Source organism: Nerophis ophidion, linkage group LG14 (assembly GCF_033978795.1).
Source record: "Nerophis ophidion isolate RoL-2023_Sa linkage group LG14, RoL_Noph_v1.0, whole genome shotgun sequence".
NCBI classification, from domain to species: domain Eukaryota; kingdom Metazoa; phylum Chordata; class Actinopteri; order Syngnathiformes; family Syngnathidae; genus Nerophis; species Nerophis ophidion.
Window position 1 is genome coordinate 47713935 of NC_084624.1, and position 24344 is coordinate 47738278.

A 24344-nucleotide genomic window follows, 5' to 3' on the forward strand; every position below is an offset into this window, starting at 1 on the left:
TATGTGCTTTGCTATGGAGGTTTTTTCCTAATCCAAACTGGGCCCCCTTAGAAGCCCAGTCTAGATTGTATTTTTTTCACTCATCCTTCCCCAGCGTTTTACCTTTTCCCCATTTTTTACGGGGCGCCTTGTGGTGACCCATCAGCGTTTCTGTTTTGTAACCCTGTACAATGTTTGTTTGTTTGTGTAATCTTAAACGGGTTTGTGTTGAAAACAAAGATTTGTTGTACTTGTGTGTGACAGTCTCTTGCTGTCGTGTGGGTTCTCAGGACCACCAAGGAAGGACATGGTGGCGCAGGTTAGACCTTCTTTTATTTTTCAATAATAAAAAGTCTCTAAGGGTTGCTTTTCCACCTTGCCGTGTCCTGCTTCCTCTGCCGCTCCACCTTTTCAGTTGCGTGCGTCTTCGTCTTCCTGTGGCTCGCTCTCGCTCTCGTTCAGTATCCGCTTCCTTCTGGCTCCCTCTCTCTCCGTCTCTCTCCCCGGCGTTTACGGCCCGCTGCCCTTTCATACAGTGCGAGAGGATATTTAAATTGGGCCCAGCTGGGCGACCCACGCACCTGATAATATTTGCGGGGTTGATTCCAGTGTGCCCCGCCTCACTGCTTGCTCGCAGTCCACGCCCCCTCGCCGCCATCTTGGGCTGGGCTACGGTGTGCCCTGCCTTGCTGTCGGACTGCCGGCCACTCCTCCTAGCCACCATCTTGGGCTAGGCTACAATGTGCCCTGCCTTGCTTTCGGACTGTGCAATGACAATAAAGACCTATCCTATCCTATCCTACCCTTGTCATGTCTATGTGATCACGTTTTGTTTTAGTCATGTTCTGTTTGTTTTATGGCCACTCAGTCCCTGTTTTTTGCACTTCCTGGTTTGTTTCGTCGCCGTGACTACCCATTGGTTTTCACCTGTCCTCATGTCTCACACCTGTTTTGACTAGTTTAAGCCTGTCCGTTTCTGTTCTTCGTCCTGGGAACATCACACACCTCCTTCTATGCCTTCCATGCCAATGATCCATGCCCCTTGTCTTCTTCCAAATACGTTTTTTTGTTATTCATGCCATTGTGCAAGTGTTTTGTTTTATGTTCATAGTTTTGTTTCATAGCCACGTTTTTGTACCGCCATTGTGCGCTCCTTTTGTTTGTACCTGTTTTAGTTATAGTGTAAAATAATAAAAGATGTCTCTACCTTCACGCCGTTTCCTCTCCATTCGCTTGGCACCTCGGGGAAAACCATCCACGTCCAAGTCCAAGTCGTGACAACCCTGACCTAAAAACGTACTCGGGTGTTACAATTTAGTAACTTTCGATCAATCAATCAAACACTAAATACACTCCTCAAAGTGATCAAACACTTTCTAATGTTGACTCTGTATATTTGGGGGAGGCCAGACAGGTAAAAACCGGTCCTGAATGCAAATGCGCGGCCTTGGACTTGATCCTGTCTCCGCGTTCACCCTCGAGAGGCAGTTGAACAGTTCAGCAGTGAACCAGAGCGGAGAAACGCGGCAAAGAAGGTGCGTTCTCCACCCAGGTGAGCGTAACCCCTCAGCCCCGGCGGTGACAGCCCCCTGCTGTTCGGCTCCTGACGCCCGGCAGCTTCAACACCTTTGGCTTCCATGCGAATTTCCGGGTCATAAAATCAGCCCGTTTGTTTTGTTTTATTCCCAGTTGAGGAAGTTGCGACAAGCCTCCTATTGTTGTTTGTTCGGCTGGCGAGGAAGTGATGACACACCTTAGTCAAGGGGTCGGGAACCTTTTTGGCTGAGAGAGCCATGCAAGCCAGATATTTGAAAAAGTATTTCCGTGAGAGCCTTATAATATTTATTTAAGACTAAACACAACTAAATGCGTGCATTTTTAGGTAAAACCAACATGTTTAGTGTGTAATAAGTCTCTTATTCTTTTTAATAACACTGTTATTCTGAAGCAGACCAACAACACACTTCTTACCATTAATCCATCCATCCATTTTCTACCGTGGATGGATTAAAATGCATGAGAAGGTTTTATATTTTGAATGTTATTTTTGACACTGTGACTACCAGCGGAATTATTCATTACTTATCGTGTTAAGCCATGGGTATATATAATCGAGAGCGATTCGGACTGACAAAGCGACGATTTCCCCATAATTTGAGCGAGGATGAAAGATTCGTGGATGAGGAAAGTGAGAGTGAAGGACTAAAAAAAAAACTTGACGGCAGAGTGATTCAGATGTTATTAGACAAATTTACAAGGATAATTCTAGAAAATCCCTTATCTGCTTATTGTGTTACTAGTGTTTTAGTGAGATTATATGGTGGCACCTGTACAACCTGAAGGTCGGCGCCGCACCTTTTTCCAGCACCAGTCGCAAGGGACCCTCTTCGAAACACCATCTTTTGAAATGATGGCTGCATAATACACTGTAATTCACGGGTGTCAAACTCTGGCCCGCGGGCCAAATTTGACCCGCCATTCTACACAGAATACCCCATAATAATAGTAGCTACTATCCATGCATCTTTTAACGCTTATCCGAGTTTGGGTCGCGGGGGCAGCAGCCAAAGACGGACCCGACCAACGCTGCTTGCAGCTTTAATTTTTCTTGCTATTTTATTTTTCTTAGGTTATTTTCTCAAAGTAGGATTCCTCCTTATTTTTTGGAGTGATTTTTTTTTAGTTAAGTGTTTATACTCGGATTTATTTTCCGTACGTTATATATATTTTTGTGAAATACTTTTTTTACCGGAGGTTAAAAAGTTATTTCAAAATAAAAGCTGTTATTTTTGGAAACTTCCTCCCTGCATCTGGGTCCTCTCATTTCCAAGTTGTAACACGAGAATAGAATCGATTGTTGCAAAAACATTTGCAGCCCTGATAAATGAGGTGACGACTTGTCCAGGGTGTATGCCGCCTTCTGCCCCATTGTAGCTGAGATAGGCGCCAGCGCCCCCCTGCGACCCCAAAAGAGAATAAACGGAAGAAAATGGACCGATTGATAAATGTTGAAATAATTGTGCAACTGTATTTTTATCAATGTTGATGGGTGTGCATAAAGTAATATACTGTACATATATTGACAGTATAATCAAAAATATTTCCACCTTATATTAACACCTCCGCAAGTGTGACTTTTCTCTGCAGTGGAATGTGCTTGTCAGTCTAAATTAGTTCTGAGCAAACACACACAGAGAATATCCCGAGGTCAATGACAGTATTTCCTGTAGATGGAAAAAAAATGGCTATTTATTTAGTGTTGTGAATAAGCATTAATGGCAAAGAGTCTACGGTTTGTACAGTGAAGATGTTTTAAGTGGTCTCAGTCGACCTGGGAAGTTTTCACAATGAACACAGACTCAGTGCAGTGAGAGACGACTTGAAGTGATGTGAAGGGGAGATTAAATATTCCAGATTCAAGATTCAAGATCTTGAATCTGGAATACACACACACACACACACACACACATATATATATATATATATATATATATATATATATATATATATATATATATATATATATATATATATTTATATATATATATATATATATATATATATTTATAAATATATATATATACACAGAATGTGTATATATATATATATGGACTCTGATGCGTCATCTATGTTGCTGCTCCTCGATCTTAGCGCTGCTTTCGATACCGTCGATCATAATATTTTATTAGAGCGTATCAAAATACGAATTGGTATTTCAGACTCAGCCCTGTCATGGTTTAACTCTTATCTTACTGATAGGATGCAGTGCGTCTCCTATAACAGTGTGACCTCGGACTATGTTAAGGTAACGTGTGGAGTTCCCCAGGGTTCGGTCCTTGGCCCTGTACTCTTCAGCATCTACATGCTGCCGCTAGGTGACGTCATACGCAAATACGGTATTAGCTTTCACTGTTATGCTGATGACACCCAACTTTACATGCCCCTAAAGCTGACCAACACGCCGGACTGTAGTCAGTTGGAAGCGTGTCTTAATGAAATTAAACAATGGATGTCCGCTAACTTTTTGCAACTTAATGCCAAAAAAACGGAAATGCTGATTATCGGTCCTGCTAGACACCGACCTCTATTTGATAATACAACTTTAACATTTGACAACCAAATAATAAAACAAGGTGACTCTGTAAAAAATCTGGGTATTATCTTCGACCCAACTCTCTCCTTTGAGTCACACATTAAAAGCGTTACTAAAACGGCCTTCTTTCATCTCCGTAATATCGCTAAAATTCGCTCCATTTTGTCCACTAAAGACGCCGAGATCATTATCCATGCGTTTGTTACGTCTCGTCTTGATTACTGTAACGTATTATTTTCGGGTCTCCCAATGTCTAGCATTAAAAGATTACAGTTGGTACAAAATGCGGCTGCTAGACTTTTGACAAGAACAAGAAAGTTTGATCATATTACGCCTGTACTGGCTCACCTGCACTGGCTTCCTGTGCACTTAAGATGTGACTTTAAGGTTTTACTACTTACGTATAAAATACTACACGGTCTAGCTCCAGCCTATCTTGCCGATTGTATTGTACCGTATGTCCCGGCAAGAAATCTGCGTTCAAAAGACTCCGGCTTATTAGTGATTCCTAGAGCTCAAAAAAAGTCTGCGGGCTATAGAGCGTTTTCCGTTCGGGCTCCAGTACTCTGGAATGCCCTCCCGGTAACAGTTCAAGATGCTACCTCAGTAGAAGCATTTAAGTCTCATCTTAAAACTCATCTGTATACTCTAGCCTTTAAATAGACCTCCTTTTTAGACCAGTTGATCTGCCGCTTCTTTTCTTTCTCCTATGTCCCCCCCTCCCTTGTGGAGGGGGTCCGGTCCGATGACCATGGATGAAGTACTGACTGTCCAGAGTCGAGACCCAGGATGGACCGCTCGTCGGGACCCAGGATGGACCGCTCGCCTGTATCGGTTGGGGACATCTCTACGCTGCTGATCCGCTTGAGATGGTTTCCTGTGGACAGGACTCTCACTGCTGTGTTGGAGCCACTATGGATTGAACTTTCACAGTATCATGTTAGACCCGCTCGACATCCATTGCTTTCGGTCCCCTGGAGGGGGGGGGTTGCCCACATCTGAGGTCCTCTCCAAGGTTTCTCATAGTCAGCATTGTCGCTGGCGTCCCACTGAATGTGAATTCTCCCTGCCCACTGGGTGTGAGTTTTCCTTGCCCTTTTGTGGGTTCTTCCGAGGATGTTGTAGTCGTAATGATTTGTGCAGTCCTTTGAGACATTTGTGATTTGGGGCTATATAAATAAACATTGATTGATTGATTGATAGTATGGGTAACACATTTTCACCAAGAAATAGTTGCTTATTAACATACAAATTAGTAAAATATCCATCCATCCATCTTCTTCCGCTTATCCGAGGTCAGGTCGCGGGGGCAACAGCCTAAGCAGGGAAGCCCAGACTTCCCTCTCCCCAGCCACTTCGTCTAGCTCTTCCCGGGGGATCCCGAGGCGTTCCCAGTCCAGCCGGGAGACATAGTCTTCCCAACGTGTCCTGGGTCTTCCCCGTGGCCTCCTACCGGTTGGACGTGCCCTAAACACCTCCCTAGGGAGGCGTTCGGGTGGCATCCTGACCAGATGCCCGAACCACCTCATCTGGCTCCTCTCCATGTGGAGGAGCAGCGGCTTTACTTTGAGTTCCTCCCGGATGGCAGAGCTTCTCACCCTATCTCTAAGGGAGAGACCCGCCACCCGGCGGAGGAAACTCATTTCGGCCGCTTGTACCCGTGATCTTATCCTTTCGGTCATGACCCAAAGCTCATGACCATAGGTGAGGATGGGAACGTAGATCGAGCGGTAAATTGAGAGCTTTGCCTTCCGGCTCAGCTCCTTCTTCACCACAACGCATCGGTACAATGTCCGCATTACTGAAGACGCCGCACCGATCCGCCTGTCGATCTCACGATCCACTCTTCCCCCACTCGTGAACAAGACTCCTAGGTACTTGAACTCCTCCACTTGGGGCAGGGTCTCTTCCTCAACCCAGAGATGGCATTCCACCCTTTTCCGGGCGAGAACCATGGACTCGGACTTGGAGGTACTGATTGTCATTCTGGTCGCTTCACACTCGGCTGCGAACCGATCCAGTGAGAGCTGAATACCCCGGTCAGATGAAGCCATCAGGACCACATCATCTGCAAAAAGCAGAGACCTAATCCTGCGGTCACCAAACCGGAACCCCTCAACGCCTTGACTGCGCCTAGAAATTCTGTCCATAAAAGTTATGAACCGAATCGGTGACAAAGGACAGCCTTGGCGGAGTCCAACCCTCACTGGAAATGTGTTCGATTTACTGCCGGCAATGCGGACCAAGCTCTGACACTGATCGTACAGGGAGCGGACCGCCACAATAAGACAGTCCGATACCCCATACTCTCTGAGCACTCCCCACAGGACTTCCCGAGGGACACGGTCGAATGCCTTCTCCAAGTCCACAAAGCACATGTAGACTGGTTGGGCAAACTCCCATGCACCCTCAAGAACCCTGCCCAGAGTATAGCGCTCGTCCACAGTTCCACGACCAGGACGAAAACCACACTGTTCCTCCTGAATCCGAGGTTCGACTATCCGGTGTAGCCTCCTCTCCAGTACACCTGAATAAACCTTACCGGGAAGGCTGAGGAGTGTGATCCCACGATAGTTGGAACACACCCTCCGGTCCCCCTTCTTAAAGAGAGGGACCACCACCCCGGTCTGCCAATCCAGAGGTACGGCCCCCGATGTCCACGCGATGCTGCAGTCTTGACAACCAAGACAGCCCCACAGCATCCAGAACCTTAAAGGGGAACATTGTCAACATTTCAAAAGGGTTAAAAACAATACAAATCAGTTCCCAGTGGCATGTTGTATTTTTGAAAGTTTTTTTCAAAATTTTACCGGTCTCTGAATATCCCTAAAAAAAGATTTAAAGTGCTAGATTTTTGCCATTTGCGATGCCACTATCCATTTCCCTGTGACGTCACACAGTGCTGCCAATGTAAACAAACAATAGCAGATAGCATAGCAAGATATAGCGACATTAGCTCGGATTCAGACTCGGATTTCAGCGACTTAAGCGATTCAACAGATTACGCATGTATTGAAACAGATGGTTGGAGTATGAAAATATTGAAGAAGAAACTGAAGCTATTGAGCGAATAGCTATTGATGCTATTCATAGCCATAGCATGGCCGAATAGCTGCGTTAGCATCGCCGGTAAAATGTGCGGACCAAACGATCAGGACTTTCGCATCTTTTGACACTGGAGCAACTTAAATCCGTCGATTGGTAAGTGTTTGTTTCGCATTAAATGTGGGTGGAAGGAAATGTAATATAGTTGCAAATGCATCTACAGGTTATCCATACATCTCTGTGCCATGTCTGCTTTAGCACCGCCGGTAAATAGCATGTTAGCATCGATTAGCGTAGCATGTTAGCATCGATTAGCTGGCAGTCAACATCAACAAAACTCACCTTTGTGATATCTGTGACTTTATCGTTACAAATGCATCTGCAGGTTATCCATACATATCTGTGCCATGTCTGCTTCAGCTCTGCCGGTAAATAGCATGTTAGCGTCAATTAGCGTAGCATGTTAGCATCGATTAACTGGCAGTCATGCCGTGACCAAATATGTCTGATTAGCACATAAGTCAACAACATCAACAAAACTCACTTTTGTGATTTTGTTGACTTAATGGTTGCAAATGCATCTGCAGGTTATCCATACATCTCTGTGCCATGTCTGCCTTAGCATCGCCGGTCAAATGTGGAGACACTCTGGCACATTCAATGGGGGTCTGGCGGCAGACACTTTGGCATCTTCGGGCCAGTGGTGCAACTTGAATCCCTCCCTGTTAGTGTTGTTACACCCTCCGACAACACACTGACGAGGTATGATGTCTCCAAGGTTCCAAAAAATACGGAAAATAACAAAGCTGAGACCCAATGTTCACATTGGGTTGAAAATGAAAATGGCGGGTGTGTTACCTCGGCGACGTCACATTCTGACGTCATCCCCTCCAGAGCGATAAACAGAAAGGCGTTTAATTTGCCAAAATTCACCCATTTAGAGTTCGCAAATCGGTTAAAAAAATAGATGGTCTTTTTTCTGCAACATCAAGGTATATATTGACGCTTACATAGGTCTGCTGATAATGTTCCCCTTTAAGGAACTCCGGGCGGATCTCATCCAGCCCTGGGGCCTTGCCACCGAGGAGCTTTTTAACTACCTCAGCGACCTCAGCCCCAGAAATAGGGGAGTCCACCACAGATTCTCCAGGCACTGCTTCCTCATAGAACGATGTGTTGGTGGGATTGAGGAGGTCTTTGAAGTATTCCTTCCACCTATCCACAACATCCGCAGTTGAGGTCAGCAGAACACCAGCCGCACCATACACGGTGTTGATAGTGCACTGCTTCCCCTTCCTGAGGCGGCGGACAGTCGTCCAGAATCGGTTAGTAAAATATTGGCTCTTAATTAGTCATTATTAAGTATTTATTAATGCTTTATTCTGGATGGCATTATTGTACAACCAGTAAGCCATTAACTAAGAGTTCACTTACCCTAACCCTAACCCCCGCTACAGCAGAGGATTGGGAGAATATCATGTGGTCAGATGGAACCAAAATAGAACTTTTTGGTATAAACTCAACTGGTCGTGTTTGGAGGAAGAAGAATACTGAGTTGCATCCCAAGAACACCATACCTACTGTGAAGCATGGGGGTGGAAAGATCATGCTTTGGGGCTGTTTTTCTGCTAAGGGGACAGGACGATTGCTCCGTGTTAAGGAAAGAATGAATGGGGCCATGTATCGTGAGATTTTCGAGCCAAAACCTCCTTCCATCAGTGAGAGCTTTGAATGGTTGAGCAAATACTTATTTTCCACCACAATTTACAAATAAATTATCTAAAATTCCTACAATGTGAATTCCTGGATTATTTTTTCACATTCTGTCTCTCACAGTTGAAGTGTACCTATGATGAAAATGACAGACCTCTGTCATCATTTGAGGTGGGAGAACTTGCACAATCGCTGGCTGACTAAATACTGTTTTGCCCCACTGTACATATATACATATATATAAACACACACACACACACACATAAGGAAAGCTCCACAAAGCACCCGGACCTCAGGAACAGGGTCCAGATGAGAAGTGGCAAGTGGGAGACGTGGAAGAGAATCGTATTGACAAGTTCCACTCAGGCAGCCTCCAGCAAAGCCATTAGCTGTGTTGTCCGCTCACGAGGGGAAGAATCTGCCCGGCTGAGATGTCCCTTCACCTCCAAGGAGTGTTGATGGGAGCGCCCTGCAACGCTAGCAAAAACAAGCCAGGAACCCAATCAAGGTGTAGTGGACCTTAAAAACACTGCAGATTTTTCCTGTCATCGACTAGGATTTTTGACGTTGGTGCTTAAAAAGTCTGTGGAGTTTTCTCGATCCACCAAGCATCGACATGACGGTTCATTCAGGTTTACAAGACTGTTTTATTTTGGCTTTGATTCTGTCTGTGTTGCTTTTCAGCAAGTGTCTGTTCGTCCCTGTCTTTCTCTCGCTCTCGCTCCAGCTCCAGCTCCAGCTCCAGCACCTCTCTCTTCCCCGTCTGCCTTTTAATAGACTGACATGTGATTAGATAACCAGGCCCAGGTGGGCCTTCTACGCACATGTCGTTGATCTCGAAGCCGGTCCTGGGGACAACCTGTTTCGCTGCAGGTCCGCAGGCCACCCCCCACCCCCAAACCCCCACAAAGTTGCACACATAATAATGTGAGAGTCCAGTCCATAGTGGATCTAACATAATAGTGTGAGAGTCCAGTCCATAGTGGATCATAGTGGATTTAGTTAATAGTGTTGGAGTCCAGTCCACAGTGGATCATAGTGGATCTAGTTAATAGTGTGAGAGTCTAGTCCATAGTGGATCATAGTGGATCTAGTTAATAGTGTGAGAGTCTAGTCTATAGTGGATCATAGTGTATCTAGTTAATAGTGTGAGAGTCTAGTCCATAGTGGATCATAGTGGATCTAGTTAATAGTGTGAGAGTCTAGTCCATAGTGGATCTAGTTAATAGTGTGAGAGTCCAGTCCATAGTGGATCTAGGTAATAGTGTGAGAGTCCAGTCCATAGTGGATCTAGTTAACATTGTGAGAGTCCAGTCATTAGTGGATCATAGTGGATCTAGGTAATAGTGTGAGAGTCCAGTCCATAGTGGATCGTAGTGGACCTAGGTAATAGTGTGAGAGTCCAGTCCATAGTTGATCTAGTTAATAGTGTGAGAGTCCAGTCCATAGTGGATCGTAGTGGACCTAGGTAATAGTGTGAGAGTCCAGTCCATAGTGGATCGAGTTAATAGTGTGAGAGTCCAGTCCATAGTGGATCTAGTTAATAGTGTGAGAGTCTAGTCCATAGTGGATCATTGTGGATCTAGTTAATAGTGTGAGAGTCTAGTCTATAGTGGATCATAGTGTATCTAGTTAATAGTGTGAGAGTCTAGTCCATAGTGGATCATAGTGGATCTAGTTAATAGTGTGAGAGTCTAGTCCATAGTGGATCATAGTGGATCTAGTTAATAGTGTGAGAGTCTAGTCTATAGTGGATCATAGTGTATCTAGTTAATAGTGTGAGAGTCTAGTCCATAGTGGATCATAGTGGATCTAGTTAATAGTGTGAGAGTCTAGTCCATAGTGGATCATAGTGGATCTAATTAATAGTGTGAGAGTCCAGTCCATAGTGGATCTAGGTAATAGTGTGAGAGTCCAGTCCATAGTGGATCTAGTTAACATTGTGAGAGTCCAGTCATTAGTGGATCATAGTGGATCTAGGTAATAGTGTGAGAGTCCAGTCCATAGTGGATCGTAGTGGACCTAGGTAATAGTGTGAGAGTCCAGTCCATAGTTGATCTAGTTAATAGTGTGAGAGTCCAGTCCATAGTGGATCGAGTTAATAGTGTGAGAGTCCAGTCCATAGTGGATCTAGTTAATAGTGTGAGAGTCTAGTCCATAGTGGATCTAACATAATAGTGTGAGAGTCCAGTCCATAGTGGATCATAGTGGATCTAGTTAATAGTGTGAGAGTCTAGTCTATAGTGGATCATAGTGGATCTAGTTAATAGTGTGAGAGTCTAGTCCATAGTGGATCATAGTGGATCTAGTTAATAGTGTGAGAGTCCAGTCCATAGTGGATCTAGGTAATAGTGTGAGAGTCCAGTCCATAGGGGATCATAGTGGATCTAGTTAATAGTGTGAGAGTCCAGTCCATAGTGGATCGTAGTGGACCTAGGTAATAGTGTGAGAGTCCAGTCCATAGTGGATCGAGTTAATAGTGAGAGAGTCCAGTCCATAGTGGATCTAGTTAATAGTGTGAGAGTCTAGTCCATAGTGGATCATAGTGGATCTAGTTAATAGTGTGAGAGTCTAGTCCATAGTGGATCATAGTGGATCTAGTTAATAGTGTGAGAGTCTAGTCCATAGTGGATCATAGTGGATCTAGTTAATAGTGTGAGAGTCCAGTCCATAGTGGATCTAGGTAATAGTGTGAGAGTCCAGTCCATAGGGGATCATAGTGGATCTAGTTAATAGTGTGAGAGTCCAGTCCATAGTGGATCGTAGTGGACCTAGGTAATAGTGTGAGAGTCCAGTCCATAGTTGATCTAGTTAATAGTGTGAGAGTCCAGTCCATAGTGGATCGTAGTGGACCTAGGTAATAGTGTGAGAGTCCAGTCCATAGTGGATCGAGTTAATAGTGTGAGAGTCCAGTCCATAGTGGATCTAGTTAATAGTGTGAGAGTCCAGTCCATAGTGGATCTAGTTAATAGTGTGAGAGTCCAGTCCATAGTGGATCTAACATAATAGTGTGAGAGTCCAGTCCATAGTGGATCTACTTAATAGTGTGAGAGTCCAGTCCATAGTGGATCTACTTAATAGTGTGAGAGTCCAGTCCATAGTGGATCTAACATAATAGTGTGAGAGTCCAGTCCATAGTGGATCTAGTTAATAGTGTGAGAGTCCAGTCCATAGTGGATCTAACATAATAGTGTGAGAGTCCAGTCCATAGTGGATCTACTTAATAGTGTGAGAGTCCAGTCCATAGTGGATCTAACATGATAGTGTGAGAGTCCAGTCCATAGTGGATCTAACATAATAGTGTGAGAGTCCAGTCCATAGTGGATCATAGTGGATTTAGTTAATAGTGTTGGAGTCCAGTCCACAGTGGATCATAGTGGATCTAGTTAATAGTGTGAGAGTCTAGTCCATAGTGGATCATAGTGGATCTAGTTAATAGTGTGAGAGTCTAGTCCATAGTGGATCATAGTGGATCTAGTTAATAGTGTGAGAGTCCAGTCCATAGTGGATCTAGGTAATAGTGTGGGAGTCCAGTCCATAGGGGATCATAGTGGATCTAGTTAATAGTGTGAGAGTCCAGTCCATAGTGGATCGTAGTGGACCTAGGTAATAGTGTGAGAGTCCAGTCCATAGTTGATCTAGTTAATAGTGTGAGAGTCCAGTCCATAGTGGATCGTAGTGGACCTAGGTAATAGTGTGAGAGTCCAGTCCATAGTGGATCGAGTTAATAGTGTGAGAGTCCAGTCCATAGTGGATCTAGTTAATAGTGTGAGAGTCCAGTCCATAGTGGATCTAGTTAATAGTGTGAGAGTCCAGTCCATAGTGGATCTAACATAATAGTGTGAGAGTCCAGTCCATAGTGGATCTAGTTAATAGTGTGAGAGTCCAGTCCATAGTGGATCTAGTTAATAGTGTGAGAGTCCAGTCCATAGTGGATCTAGTTAATAGTGTGAGAGTCCAGTCCATAGTGGATCTAACATAATAGTGTGAGAGTCCAGTCCATAGTGGATCTAACATAATAGTGTGAGAGTCCAGTCCATAGTGGATCTACTTAATAGTGTGAGAGTCCAGTCCATAGTGGATCTAACATAATAGTGTGAGAGTCCAGTCCATAGTGGATCTAACATAATAGTGTGAGAGTCCAGTCCATAGTGGATCATAGTGGATTTAGTTAATAGTGTTGGAGTAAAGTCCACAGTGGATCATAGTGGATCTAGTTAATAGTGTGAGAGTCTAGTCCATAGTGGATCATAGTGGATCTAGTTAATAGTGTGAGAGTCTAGTCTATAGTGGATCATAGTGTATCTAGTTAATAGTGTGAGAGTCTAGTCCATAGTGGATCATAGTGGATCTAGTTAATAGTGTGAGAGTCCAGTCCATAGTGGATCTAGGTAATAGTGTGAGAGTCCAGTCCATAGGGGATCATAGTGGATCTAGTTAATAGTGTGAGAGTCCAGTCCATAGTGGATCGTAGTGGACCTAGGTAATAGTGTGAGAGTCCAGTCCATAGTTGATCTAGTTAATAGTGTGAGAGTCCAGTCCATAGTGGATCGTAGTGGACCTAGGTAATAGTGTGAGAGTCCAGTCCATAGTGGATGGAGTTAATAGTGTGAGAGTCCAGTCCATAGTGGATCTAGTTAATAGTGTGAGAGTCCAGTCCATAGTGGATCTAACAAAATAGTGTGAGAGTCCAGTCCATAGTGGATCTAACATAATAGTGTGAGAGTCCAGTCCATAGTGGATCTAGTTAATAGTGTGAGAGTCCAGTCCATAGTGGATCTAACATAATAGTGTGAGAGTCCAGTCCATAGTGGATCTAACATAATAGTGTGAGAGTCCAGTCCATAGTGGATCTAGTTAATAGTGTGAGAGTCCAGTCCATAGTGGATCTAGTTAATAGTGTGAGAGTCCAGTCCATAGTGGATCTAACATAATAGTGTGAGAGTCCAGTCCATAGTGGATCTACTTAATAGTGTGAGAGTCCAGTCCATAGTGGATCTACTTAATAGTGTGAGAGTCCAGTCCATAGTGGATCTAACATAATAGTATGAGAGTCCAGTCCATAGTGGATCTAGTTAATAGTGTGAGAGTCCAGTCCATAGTGGATCTAACATAATAGTGTGAGAGTCCAGTCCATAGTGGATCTAGTTAATAGTGTGAGAGTCCAGTCCATAGTGGATCCAACATAATAGTGAGAGTCCAGTCCATAGTGGATCTAACATAATAGTGTGAGAGTCCAGTCCATAGTGGATCTAACATAATAGTGTGAGAGTCCAGTCCATAGTGGATCTAACATAATAGTGTGAGAGTCCAGTCCATAGTGGATCTAACATAATAGTGTGAGAGTCCAGTCCATAGTGGGGCCAGCAAGGGTTCATCTTGAGTGGAGACAAATCATGAGCACAGAGAGGGCTGTTTGTGATTGTGAAACATATCGTAGAGGTCGGTTCTTAGCGGTACCATCGACATATACTTCACCGGAGCCAGACGTGCAGGTTTACCAAAGTTTTAATGGTCATATATTTTTGCTCAAGTCTTTTTTCAGTAGAACGTGACTTTTCAGTCACGCTCGTATCCTCTCTCCCCTCCTGCTCCCGGCCCGCTTACTGTTAAAGACAAACGGTGTATTGCGGCGGCCTTTAGCAACATCAAACTCAGCCGATGTTTCCTTGTTTCATTGTTTAAATTCCCGAAAGATGACGGTGAAGCTTTACTATGGAACAGAGCGGTCAAGCGAACATGGTTACCGGCAATTTTAGGTGAGAAAATGGTGGTAAAAAGTCGGCTCTTACCGTAGACATGAGCTGAGAGCTTGCGTCGTTCCTCCTGCGGCTGCTGACTCTCTTGCCTCCTCCCACCGGCGGACCCCGACCGTCGGATGCTTACACCGTGGAGGAAGGAAAAAAAAAAATTCAGCCCGGCTGCCTTCGCCTCGTCGAGAAACAGGTCTTCTCTCAGAGAAGTGAAGTGTGAAGTCAATTATTTTCATATAGAGCTTTTCTCTAGTGACTCAAAGCGCTTTACATAGTGAAACCCAATATCTAAGTTACATTTAAACCAGAGTGGGTGGCACTGGGAGCAGGTGGGTAAAGTGTCTTGCTCAAGGACACAACGGCAGTGACTATGATGGCGGAAGCGGGAATCGAACCTGCAACCCTCAAGTTGCTGGCACGGCCACTCTACCAACCGAGCTATACCGGTATATCAGGTACGACCATATAATCTCACTAAAACACTAGTAACACAATAAGCAGATAAGGGATTTTCCAGAATTATCCTAGTAAATGTGTCTAATAACATCTGAATCGCTCCCACTGCCCTTGTCTTTTTTTCATTTCTTCTTCTAGTCCTTCACTCTCACTTTCCTCATCCACGAATCTTTCGTCCTCGCTCAAATTAATTGGGAAATCGTCGCTATCCCGGTCTGAATCGCTCTCGATGCTGGTGGCCATGATTGTAAACAATGTTCAGATGTGAGGAGCTCCACAACCCGTGACGTCACGCACACATCGTCTGCTACTTCCGGTACAGGCAAGGCTTTTTTATTAGCGACCAAAAGTTGCGATGTTCTCTACTAAATCCTTTCAGCAAAAATATGGCAATATGGCGAAATGATGAAGTATGACACATAGAATGGACCTGCTATCCCCGTTTAAATAAGAACATCTCATTTCAGTAGGACTTTAAGGCGGTCTGTCATAACATTTTTAGCATTCAATCAGATTTTATCATGAGGTTTTGTATTAGCTTTCCTAAAAATAGATATATCGGTCCCCAGACACATTTCTTGTTTTTCTAAATTTGGCCCCCGAGGCAAAATAATTGCCCAGGCCTGGTTTAAGGGTTTAGTAAGGGTTTAGACATGGCCTTAGTGCCGAAGCGGCCTTAATGACATGTGTGATTTCCAGGAAATTATAGCGCCATTGCATTTAGTCCTTCACTCTCACTTTCCTCATCCAGAAATCTTTCATCCTCGCTCAAACTTATGGGGAAATCGTCGCTTTCTCGGTCCGAATCGCTCTCGCTGCTGATGGCCATGATTATAAACAATGTTCAGATGTGAGGAGCTCCACAACCCGTGACGTCACGCGCACATCGTCTGCTACTTCCGGTACAGGCAAGGCTTTTTTATTAGCGACCAAAAGTTGCGATGTTCTCTACTAAATCCTTTCAGCAAAAATATGGCAATATGGCAAAATGATGAAGTATGACACATAGAATGGACCTGCTATCCCCGTTTAAATAAGAACATCTCATTTCAGTAGGCCTTTAAAGGTCAGTTATTGGAGAATTTATTTCAAAAAAAGGGTTACATAATGAAACAACATTCAGTTATTAACCACAACTTCATGCAGTAAATTAGTTTTTTATGTTAAAATTTGAATAGATTTAGCAAGAAATATGACTCATCTTATTATTTCTAAGCGTTCGCAGGCTACATGTGGTCTATATTGTGACTTTAAGGTTTTACTACTTACGTATAAAATACTACACGGTCTAGCTCCAGCCTATCTTGCCGATTGTATTGTACCATATGTCCCGGCAAGAAATCTGCCTTCAAAAGACTCCGGCTTATTAGTGATTCCTAGAGCCCCAAAAAAAGTCTGCGGGCTATAGAGCGTTTTCCGTTCGGGCTCCAGTACTCTGGAATGCCCTCCCGGTAACAGTTCGAGATGCTACCTCAGTAGAAGCATTTAAGTCTCACCTTAAAACTCATCTGTATACTCTAGCCTTTAAATAGACCTGCTTTTTAGACCAGTTGATTTGCCGCTTCTTTTCTTTCTCCTATGTCCCCCCCCTCCCTTGTGGAGGGGGTCCGGTCCGATGACCATGGATGAAGTACTGGCTGTCCAGAGTCGAGACCCAGGATGGACCGCTCGCCTGTGTATGGGTTGGGGACATCTCTACGCTGCTGATCCGCCTCCGCTTGAGATGGTTTCCTGTGGACGGGACTCTCGCTGCTGTCTTGGATCCGCTTTGAATTGAACTCTCGCGGCTGTGTTGGAGCCACTATGGATTGAACTTTCACAGTATCATGTTAGACCCGCTCCACATCCATTGCTTTCGTTCCCCTAGAGGGGGGGGGGGGGGGGGGTTGCCCACATCTGAGGTCCTCTCCAAGGTTTCTCATAGTCAGCATTGTCACTGGCGTCCCACTGGATGTGAATTCTCCCTGCCCACTGGGTGTGAGTTTTCCTTGCCCTTTTGTGGGTTCTTCCGAGGATGTCGTAGTCGTAATGATTTGTGCAGTCCTTTGAGACATTTGTGATTTGGGGCTATATAAATAAACATTGATTGATTGATTGATATAAAGTCCAAAACATATAATTTGAATGTTCATGAAGGAGAAAAATTCAATCATCTCCAAGCCTATTTACCAATTTCAAAAATACTGCTTTTTTTTTTTTTATATCCTCATCAGTGCAAGTCAATCCTCGCACTTGTTGTCTGCCCGATCAATTATTCCATTTTGCCGCCATCGGGTGCTGCGTCCCCTCTATCCTGCCTCTGCAGCCTCTCTGCGGGCTCCTGGTGGCGGGCACTCCACGGCGGCACGGTCGGGGCCCCGGCAGGTGTTCAGGCTTTCAACGGCTAAGGGTAATGTGCATCCAGCTACTACTCAGGCTTCCATAATCTGTTTAGCAAAGCCCAAGGCAGATGTGTCCTGCATCCCACCAATCCATCAGCTGGACCAAAGAAGCAACCACAAAGATGCAAGAAAGACGGCGATGTGTCGGTTGTACATACAAACCCCGTTTCCATATGAGTTGGGAAATTGTGTTAGATGTAAATATAAACAGAATACAATGATTTGCAAATCCTTTTCAAGCCATATTCAGTTGAATATGCTACAAAGACAACATATTTGATGTTCAAACTCATAAAACATTTTTTTTTGTGCAAATAATCATTAACGTTAGAATTTGATGCCAGCAACACGTGACAAAGAAGTTGGGAAAGGTGGCAATAAATACTGATAAAGTTGAGGAATGCTCATCAAACACTTATTTGGAACATCCCACAGGTGTGCAGGCTAATTGGGAACAGGTGGGTGCCATGATTGGGTATAAAAACAGCTTCCCAAAAAATGCTCAGTCTTTCACAAGAAAGGATGGGGCGAGGTACACCCCTTTGTCCACAACTGTGTGAGCAAATAGTCAAACAGTTTAAGAACAACCTTTCTCAAAGTGCAATTGCAAGAAATTTAGGGATTTCAACATCTACGCTCCATAATATCATCAAAAGGTTCAGAGAATCTGGAGAAATCACTCCACGTAAGCGGCATGGCCGGAAACCAACATTGAATGATCGTGACCTTCGATCCCTGTATCAAAAACCGACATCAATCTCTAAAGGATATCACCACATGGGCTCAGGAACACTTCGGAAAACCACTGTCACTAAATACAGTTTTTCGCTACATTTGTAAGTGCAAGTGAAAGCAAAAGCCATTTATCAACAACATCCAGAAACGCCGCCGGCTTCTCTGGGCTCGAGATCATCTAAGATGGACTGATGCAAAGTGGAAAAGTGTTCTGTGGTCTGACCAGTCCACATTTGAATTTTTTTGGGGAAATATATTCGACATCGTGTCATCCGGACTAAAGGGGAAGCGAACCATCCAGACTGTTATCAACGCAAAGTCCAAAAGCCAGCATCTGTGATGGTATGGGGGTGCATTAGTGCCCAAGGCATGGGTAACTTACACATCTGTGAAGGCACCATTAATGCTGAAAGGTACATACAGGTTTTGGAACAACATATGCTGCCATCTAAGCGCCGTCTTTTTCATGGACGCCCCTGCTTATTTCAGCAAGACAATGCCAAGCCACATTCAGCACGTGTTACAACAGCGTGGCTTCGTAGTAAAAGAGTGCGGGTACTTTCCTGGCCCGCCTGCAGTCCAGACCTGTCTCCCATGGAAAATGTGTGGCGCATTATGAAGCGTAAAATACGACAGCGGAGACCCCGGACTGTTGAAGGACTGAAGCTCTACATAAAACTGTTACGATTATATATATCTATATGTATATATATAGTTCAAGGGTGGACCCCGAGATGCAGAGAATGGAGGCAAGGTTAGCAATAGTGACAAAAGAAAATATTTAATAAGTCAAAATGGTAACTAAGGAAGATGGGGCAAACGTGCACACCATGGGAAATATAACAAAGGTAGTCTCTCTCAGAGGCTGGCAGGGATAAGGCCAGGACGCACACAGCATGGCAAAACTAGTCGTCAAAACAAGGAGGCTAGAAAAAAACAAAACACAACGAGGTCAAAATACATGAATATACGAGAGCAACATACCAGGGTAGCTGAATGCGAGAGGAACATGTCAGAGTGGAGTTCAGGAACAATAGTCGGCAGGGACCAGCTGGCGGTGAAGCGCTTAGATACTACCGGGACCTGATTGGCAGCAGGTGTGCTTAGTGAGGGCCAATAGACCGGGGAAAAAGACTGACAAACCAGATGAGGAGGCAGGGAGAATACTACAAACACAACAAAAACAAGAATGGGAAAGAATTCCACTTTCAAAGCTTCAACAATTAGTTTCCTCAGTTCCCAAACGTTTATTGAGTGTTGTTAAAAGAAAAGGTGATGTAACACAGTGGTGAACATGCCCTTTCCCAACTACTTTGGCACGTGTTGCAGCCATGAAATTCTACGTTAATTATTATTTGCAAAAAAAAATGAAGTTTATGAGTTTGAACATCAAATATGTTGTCTTTGTAGCATATTCAACTGAATATGGGTTGAAAAGGATTTGCAAATCATTGTATTCAGTTTTTATTTACATCTAACACAATTTCCCAACTCATATGGAAACGGGGTTTGTAATGTTGATGCGTAGGACAGCTGAAGTTTTTAGTTGATGTCATTGTTCATGTTGTAATCCCTCCATGACACAACAGATTAAAGAGCGACCAAAGCGAGGCGGGAATTTGTCACGCCGGATGGAAAAGACAAGATCGTAATGCTTGCAACAGGATTTCCAGCCCGGGCGGCGTCGCATCCGCACGCCAACAATGCATTTGTCGACCCCTCTGTCCTCTCGTGACCCGGCGTTGCGTAGCGGCTGTTCTTCCGACGTGACGGGTCCTCCTCCCGACATGAAATAGACTGCTTCTGCTTTGAAGTTGAAGCGCAAGCAGGGCTGGCGTAATGCTGAATAAATGATGACGGCACCTTTGCCGCTCAAACTTTCACGCTTCAACCGCCTGCTGGGTTGGGTATCAAACGCTGGCTAAAGTTGTGCTTTTTAAAGGAAAAAATTTTGTCATTTGAGTTTGAGTCCATTGTCAGACAATCAGGTTTTGCAAGTATTCGTATGAAAAAGTCATTTTAACTTATATCACATGCAGGCCACTTAGTCCACACTGCAGAACGTCAGTGGTGAAAAAGAAGAACAAATTAAAGCTGCAACCAGCGATGGACGGGACTGAGTATAAATGGAAGTGGTTGAAGAGAAGGAAGTCTGGGATTCCCAGATATAAGTTAGAACAACACATTACTTTGTATTATATTGTAGTTTTTACCTTCCATAACGTTTTTTTACTGACAGATAGAAGTTAGAAAACCCCAATGCTAACCGCCCATTGAAAATACATGGGTACGGCTAGTAGCTACTATTAGCAAACAGATAGCCCTACCAACTCGGCGCATAAAAAGTGAAGATGGCCTTAAAACGCCACAACAGTCAGGCACCATATGTAAGTACCCAAAATAAAGACTCGACATACAAAGAAATTCGATCGGAGCAGAAACATAGGATTAAACGGGATTAAAACCCGATGCTAACCGCCCTTTATGTAAGTACCCATAATAAAGACTCGACATACAAACAAATTCGATCGGAGCAGAAATATAGGATTAAACGGGATTAAAACCCGATGCTAACCGCCCTTTGAAAATACATGGGTACGGCTAGTAGTTACTATTAGCAAACAGATGGATTTACCAACACGGCGCATAAAAACTGAGATGGCCTTAAAATGCCACAACAGTCAGGCACCATATGTAAGTACCCAAAATAAAGACTCGACATACAAAGAAATTCGATCGGAGCAGAAACATAGGATTGAACGGGATTAAAAGCCCGATGCTAACCGCCCTTTATGTAAGTGCCCATAATAAAGACTCGAAATAAAAACAAATTTGATCGGAGCAGAAATATAGGATTGAACGGGATTAAAACCCGATGCTAACCGCCCTTTGAAATTACATGGGTACGGCTAGTAGCTACTATTAGCAAACAGATATAGACCTACCAACTCGGCGCATAAAAAGTGAAGATGGCCTTAAAACGCCACAACAGTCAGGCACCATATGTAAGTACCCAAAATAAAGACTCGACATACAAAAAAATTCGATCGGAGCAGAAACATAGAATTAAACGGGATTAAAACCCGATGCTAACCGCCCATTGAAAATACATGGGTATGGCTAGTAGCTACTATTAGCAAACAGATAGACCTACCAACTCGGGGCATAAAAAGTGAAGATGGCCTTAAAACGCCACAACAGTCAGGCACCATATGTAAGTACCCAAAATAAAGACTCGACATACAAAGAAATTCGATCGGAGCAGAAACATAGGATTAAACGGGATTAAAACCCGATGCTGACCGCCCTTTATGTAAATGCCCAAAATAAAGACTCGACATACAAACAAATTAGATCTGAGCAGAAATATAGGATTAAACGGGATTAAAACCCGATGCTAACCGCCCTTTGAAAATACATGGGTACGGCTAGTAGCTACTATTAGCAAACAGATAGCCCTACCAACTCGGCGCATAAAAAGTGAAGATGGCCTTAAAACGCCACAACAGTCAGGCACCATATGTAAGTACCCAAAATAAAGACTCGACATACAAAAAAATTCGATCGGAGCAGAAACATAGAATTAAACGGGATTAAAACCCGATGCTAACCGCCCATTGAAAATACATGGGTATGGCTAGTAGCTACTATTAGCAAACAGATAGACCTACCAACTCGGGGCATAAAAAGTGAAGATGGCCTTAAAACGCCACAACAGTCAGGCACCATATGTAAGTACCCAAAATAAAGACTCGACATACAAAGAAATTCGATCGGAGCAGAAACATAGGATTAAACGGGATTAAAACCCGATGCTGACCGCCCTTTATGTAAATGCCCAAAATAAAGACTCGACATACAAACAAATTAGATCTGAGCAGAAATATAGGATTAAACGGGATTAAAACCCGATGCTAACCGCCCTTTGAAAATACATGGGTACGGCTAGTAGCTACTATTAGCAAACAGATAGCCCTACCAACTCGGCGCATAAAAAGTGAAGATGGCCTTAAAACGCCACAACAGTCAGGCACCATATGTAAGTACTCAAAATAAAGACTCGACATACAAACAAATTCGATCGGAGCAGAAACATAGGATTGAACGGGATTAAAACCCGATGCTAACCGCCCTTTATGTAAGTACCCATAATAAAGACTCGACATACAAACAAATTCGATCGGAGCAGAAATATAGGATTAAACGGGATTAAAACCCGATGCTAACCGCCCTTTGAAAATACATGGGTACGGCTAGTAGTTACTATTAGCAAACAGATGGATTTACCAACACGGAGAATAAAAACTGAGATGGCCTTAAAATGCCACAACAGTCAGGCACCATATGTAAGTACCCAAAATAAAGACTCGATATACAAACAAATTCGATCGGAGCAGAAACATAGGATTAAACGGGATTAAAACCCGATGCTAACCGCCCATTGAAAATACATGGGTACGGCTAGTAGCTACTATTAGCAAACAGATAGACCTACCAACTCGGCGCATAAAAAGTGAAGATGGCCTTAAAACGCCACAACAGTCAGGCACCATATGTAAGTACCCAAAATAAAGACTCGACATACAAAGAAATTCGATCGGAGCAGAAACATAGGATTAAACGGGATTAAAACCCGATGCTAACCGCCCATTGAAAATACATGGGTACGGCTAGTAGCTACCATTAGCAAACAGATAGACCTACCAACTCGGCGCATAAAAAGTGAAGATGGCCTTAAAACGCCACAACAGTCAGGCACCATATGTAAGTACCCAAAATAAAGACTCGACATACAAAGAAATTCGATCGGAGCAGAAACATAGGATTAAACGGGATTAAAACCCGATGCTAACCGCCCATTGAAAATACATGGGTACGGCTAGTAGCTACTATTAGCAAACAGATAGACCTACCAACTCGGCGCATAAAAAGTGAAGATGGCCTTAAAACGCCACAACAGTCAGGCACCATATGTAAGTACCCAAAATAAAGACTCGACATACAAAGAAATTCGATCGGAGCAGAAACATAGGATTAAACGGGATTAAAAACCCGATGCTAACCGCCCTTTATGTAAGTACCCATAATAAAGACTCGACATACAAAGAAATTCGATCGGAGCAGAAACATAGGATTAAACGGGATTAAAACCCGATGCTAACCGCCCTTTGAAAATACATGGGTACGGCTAGTAGCTACTATTAGCAAAAAGATAGACTTACCAACTCGGCGCATAAAAACTGAGATGGCCTTAAAATGCCACAACAGTCAGGCACCATATGTAAGTACCCAAAAATAGACTCGTCATACAAACAAATTCGATCGGAGCAGAAACATAGGATTAAACGGGATTAAAACCCGATGCTAACCGCCCTTTATGTAAGTACCCATAATAAAGACTCGACATACAAAGAAATTCGATCGGAGCAGAAACATAGGATTAAACGGGATTAAAACCCGATGCTAACCACCCATTGAAAATACATGGGTACGGCTAGTAGCTACTATTAGCAAACAGATAGACCTACCAACTCGGCGCATAAAAAGTGAAGATGGCCTTAAAACGCCACAACAGTCAGGCACCATATGTAAGTACCCAAAAATAAACTCGACATACAAAGAAATTCGATCGGAGCAGAAACATAGGATTAAACAGGATTAAAACCCGATGCTAACCGCCCTTTATGTAAGTACCCATAATAAAGACTCGACATACTGTACACAGAAATTCGATCGGAGCAGAAACATAGGATTAAACGGGTTTAAAACCCGATGTTAAGCGCCCATTTGGCTCTGCACCAGTCAACCAGATCAATCAATCAATCAATCAATCAATCAATCAATGTTTATTTATATAGCCCTAAATCACAAATGTCTCGAAGGACTGTACAAACCATTACGACTACGACATCTTCGAAAGAACCCACATAAGGGCAAGGAAAACTCACACCCAGTGGGCAGGGAGAATTCACATCCAGTGGGACGCCATTGACAATGATGACAATGAGAACCTTGGAGAGGACCTCATATTTAGGCACCCCCCCCCCCCCACCCCCCCTACCGTCTTCTGCCTGCTCCGCTGTTGAGGTCTTCACCTAATCTCTAGCTAGGGGGAAGTCAGGTACCAGGCATTTGCCAAGGGCCACCTGGGGCAACAGTAGTAAAGGGGTTCACCTCCTAGTGCCCCAA